At 38.6% G+C, this 5,351-nt stretch overlaps 1 pseudogene; it reads left to right on the forward strand.

Moving 5' to 3' along the window:
- Positions 1 to 637: 637 nt before the first annotated feature.
- Positions 638 to 4,625, forward strand: LOC137643197 (uncharacterized; annotated as a pseudogene).
- The last annotated feature ends 726 nt before the right edge of the window (positions 4,626 to 5,351 follow it).

Here is a 5,351-nt window from a genome sequence, read left to right on the forward strand (position 1 = left end):
CTTTAATATGATGGAATAGAAAATCAATTTATGGACAGGTTTCAATATAACAACTCGAGGTGACGTGGTTATGTCAGCTGACACATTTGGCAATTCAACAACTATAAACACTCCAACAACAGAAATGTTATAATTTTAAGAAATTCTAAATTAATTCATGCCCATTAAAGAGTACTTATAGCTTCATTCTATTGCAGTTGTTCTTGATCAAGCACTGTTTTCGAGATCTACAGAAATAGCTTGGAGACGCCAAGAAAAGTATGGGAGAACTAGCATAATGATCGGTAATTTCCACATAATCTGCAACCTACTATCAACAATTGGAAAAAAAAAATTGGAGATGCAGGAATTCACGTCCATGAAGTGGAGTCTAACGGCTTTACAGCAGGATCAACTGAAAAGTTTTTGAAGGAAAGCATTATTATAGGACTGCTTTCATAAACTGATGTATGAAACACTAGATAGATTGACATACAATAGGTTTAAGGACTAGCTTTCTATCAACAGACAGGAAGATATCCAAAGCTTGAATGACACTCTACTACTCCGTGATGACTTTTGCAACAACACTTGGTCGGCAATACATGAAGCTGCTCTAAAATATAGAACAGTCCCAAAAGTGTTAGAATTATTCAGAATGTACAAAAGACCTTTAAAGGTGAGTAATAGCCCAATCTCCAGATTTTGGATGCAGTATCTTGAGAAGATAGAGATCTTTCCTGGTCTTTTACTTGGAAATAGTGAGGGAAACTGGTACCTTTCCCTTGCTTGTTTAGAAATATATTCTATGGTGACTCTCCATGGACAAAATAGATTATGCCAGGTGCCTTTCTGTATACTTTGCCTGGATGACACAATTAGAAAAGGTGTGTCTAGAATTACATGTCACTTTCAGGCAGGCGGATTGTCAGTTCAACATAAACAAGGCAGTTCATTTGGATGGATTGCTGTAGACCAAACAGTAGAAGAAACAGTCAATAAGGACTGCAGGTAGAACATGTGGCTCCATCTTGAAGCCAGGAACAGTGGCACACTATCACCTAACAGCAAAAAATCGAGTAACAGCACTGAGAAAGCTGGATGAACTGATCACTCGCCACTGTACTGGATTAACCCATCCAGATCTTACACAATCAAGTATCAAAAGAGAGGACTCCTATATTACCTCTCTTGTTGATTTACTTGAAAATAGTTGGACAAACTCCTTCCATGTAAGCTCAACAGACCTTGCTCACCTCTCCACTGATGTCCTCGCCCCTACTGATGTTTGTGCCGATTTACTCGCTGCTCAGCAGAAACGGGAAAAAACCTATGAAATCTCCCAAAAACATCAACTACAAGCAGGAGAAAGTTTCTATGATGACATGAAGAAGATGAAACTAGAAACTTTTGGATCAGTGAAGGTGAAACACTCAAGGAAGGAAAACAAGGAGATAGTTTGGAGATCAGACATAAAGGTGTTTGGCAATATAAGGCTTATGCTAATGGGTATTGGCTAATGTAGATGGGTCCATGCAGTAACAGAACAAGGCTGTACTTACAAAACAACTGAAAAGTAATGTGTCACAACCTGCTCAAGAAAAGGACCTTCAACCAAGTGTGGTGATAATGGAAGCAATATCAATAATTCAGAATCTTCATGGTGAAAATAACACATTTGAAGTTATCTGATTATATTTTCTCTTAGATGCTTCATGTCGGGAGAGAAAGCAACAGAAATTATGTGGTCTTTCAGGTATGCAAGGATAAGTTAAGTAAATCTGCAGAGCGTCTTAAGTATAGTTCTCTTGAAGGTATGATCTCTAGTCATATGAAACCAGCACACAAGAAAAGAAAAAAATAGATAAACTGGAGACGGTCACTGCCCTCTTCTAGAAACCAGACTGAACTAACATTTTCAGGCTAATTTTTATTTTTATTATCATTATTGTCATTATTATTATTAGCTAAGCTACAACCATACTTACAAAAACAGGATGCTATAAGCTCAAGGGTTCCAACAAGGAAAAAGTAGCCCAGTGAGGTGTGGAAATAAGGAAATAAAGGAAGTACAAGAGGATGAATGAACAATTAGAATAATATATTTTAAGAACAGTAACAAGAGTAAAACAGTTTTTTCATATATAAAATATATAAAGAGACTCATGTCTGCCTCTTCAACATGAACAAATTGGCTTCAAGTTTGAACTTTTAAAGTTCCACAGATTCAACTACCTGATTAGTAAGATTATTCCAAGACTTGGTCACAGCTACAATAAAATTTCTAGAATACTTTGTAGTATTAAGCCTTATGATGGAGAAGGCATGGCTATTAGAATTAACTGCATACCTACTATGGGTTTCACAGACAGTGCAAGTGCGATTTTTTGCAATTATTCTGTAACGAACAGTCGTATCAATACGAGATGTTGCTATAGGGTATTACATTCAGTGAGGAATTTTATAGGGGTATAATGAATCGTTAATTATTAATTATAAAGACACTTGCCCCTATGCCAAAGGCCAAAATCTCTATCATCCAGTCACAAAACCGAACAATAATATACAGAACCCCTACCTCCACCCCCTCCCTCCCTCTCCTTTCATCCCTCACCTGCTCCCCCCCCCCCCCCATGCTTCAAGCTATCTCTCTCCACCTCCACGCCATCCATCCCTCTCCGTTCTTTCCCTTCCCTTCATGCTCTCTTTCTGAGAAGGTAGCTTAAGTTGCAACTTATTTTGTATGATTTATTTTTTATATCAAGCACTCTATCTATCTATCTATCTTATCTAATTATAATATTTACTGTTGTAGATATGGAACAATTCAATCGGTTGTTACCTATCAGATGACTGACTGCTTTATTCACTGGTTTGCTCATCTCTCTCTCTCTCTCTCTCTCTCTCTCTCTCTCTCTCTCTCTCTCTCTCTCTCTCTCTCTCTCTCTCTCTCTCTCTCTCTCTCTCTCTATGGTATTGGTTATGTAAATAATTATTAGATTGACACCTATCTGAAGGGTTTTGGAGTAGCTGAGTGATAGACACTATGACTGATAGGAAAATGGCTGTTGTATACGTACCTGCGTTTTCTTGCCTTCTTTTGGCAAACCTTATTTCTACTCAGGGCATTAGCTTAAAGAAGTGATGGCCACCTCAGAAGATGTCTGTCCGTATGGTTGCAGAAATGAGTTTGTCACCCAACTCTTCAACTTTTTTAATAAAGAGAAAGCTGACAACTGCCTTCAGATTAGTTTGCATGGGTGACTTGTTACAGTTACTCTATGAATTACTAATAAATATTGACCCTTTCCACAGGACATTCATCAGAGTTAAAGCCTTGATTATACTGATACATTTATTTTCAAGTGATGAATGTTTAAGATTTTATTTTATATAATCCATATCTATATAAAGTCTTTCCTTCATACAGGCCTTACCACCGTGTTGCAGCAGCCTTGAGGATGAAATTGAATATGGTGCCTTCAATTGTGTATCGTAGTACTAAGCCACGTCCCGTCACACCACCAACGCCTCCAGCACAGCCTATCTTTGACAGTTTCTCTGTAGGAGCCATACGTCGACACATCCATACAAAGTTTGTTGCCAAGAAGGCTTTTACTCTCGCATCCCTGGCACAGAACCTGAAGGAAGAAAGCCTCATCCCCGAGAGTACCTCAAAGATTAAGCTATGGCGCTTACTCCACAAAATGGGAATCGAGTATAAGACCACTCAGCGCAAGATGTATGTCAGGAAAGAGTCAATTGACATCATGTGCCAAAGGATACGTTCCCTGCGGGACCTTCAAAGATACAGGGAAGACGGCAGGGAGGTAGTGTACCTGGATGGAACGTGGTTCACAACCAGAATGAGCCATAACATGGAATGGGTGGATACCATGCAGCCTAATACCAGTGCCAATTACAGCCGTCAGGTGCCACCAGGTGAGAGGGAACGTTTCGTGGTAGTCGCAGGTGGTACAGCCGATGGGTTCATTGACGGTTCCTTCCTCAGTTTCCCTGCTAAAAATACCAGCGGCGACTGCGACGGGGAAATGAATGGCGATATATTCCAACGTTGGCTAACAACTTAGCTCCTGCCACTCCTGTAGGAGCCTTCGGTATTAGTGATGGACAATGCCCCATACCACAGTATAATGACAGAAGATAGTCGTTGTCCCACCACAGCTACCAGGAAATCTGACCTCATTAAATGGTTACAGCGCAGAAATATATCCTTCCCGCAACATGCTACAAGACCTGAACTCCTATACATATGCCGTCAAAATAGGCCAGAGCCTAAGTACAAGGTAGATAACACCATTCAAGAATGGGGCCATGAAGTCGTCCGTCTGCCGCCCGCACATCCCGAGCTCAATGCAATCAAGCAGGTGTGGGGACACATGAAACATTACGTGCGCTCCTCACTCCAACGTTTCACCCGAGCCGACCTACATGCCAGATTAGAGGAGGCAAGGATCCCTGTCACTCGCGATGTATGGGCAGGGGCCGTACGGTGATCACGAGCTTTTGAGGATAGTTATCGTTCAACAGATAACATGCATGACAGTATTGATCCTGTCATTTTTAATCTTGATAGTGACACTAAAGATGAAGTAGACTTGCTATTAGAAAGCGATGAAGACTAAAAAAGAAATAAAAAACACAAAAAATTAAACAAAAAAAAGATAAACATGAAGGTTATGCCCTACCCACATTCGAGTCCCGTCATCGGTCGATACCAATATTCAATCAAATTCAATTAGGGGGTGGGGGGGATATATGTGGCATTAGGTGAAATAAAGATTTTGTTTCTCATTTCCTATGGATACCTATCATCTATGCTCATACCCAATACCGAAATATGCAATGATATAATTGTGTACAATTACATATTGTTCAAACTCAAAGAAAATATATATATATATATATATATATATATATATATATATATATTATATATATATATATATATATATATATATATATATATATATATATATTATATATATATATATAGCTATTTAGCAAACACTTTAAATTTCAGAAGCATGGGGCAAAAGGAAAAATTGATTAAGCCTCTGTACAACTCCCCACATTAGTAGAAACTGACAGGCAGAGAGAGGGAGAGAGCAAATCAGTGTATAAATAGATATTAATAAGTTAACTGGAGGGTAACAACCACTGAACTGTTACATTTATACAACAGTGTCAATTATTATTAGATTGATAGAAAAAAAATCGTAAAAAAATATGTTCAAATCAAAGCAACATTCAGAGAGAGAGAAAGAGAGAAGGATAGTGACACTAAAGATGAAGTAGACTTGCTATTAGAAAGCGATGAAGACTAAAAAAAAAATAAAAAACACAAAAAA

This window comes from Palaemon carinicauda, chromosome 6 (assembly GCF_036898095.1).
Source record: "Palaemon carinicauda isolate YSFRI2023 chromosome 6, ASM3689809v2, whole genome shotgun sequence".
Lineage (NCBI taxonomy): Eukaryota > Metazoa > Arthropoda > Malacostraca > Decapoda > Palaemonidae > Palaemon > Palaemon carinicauda.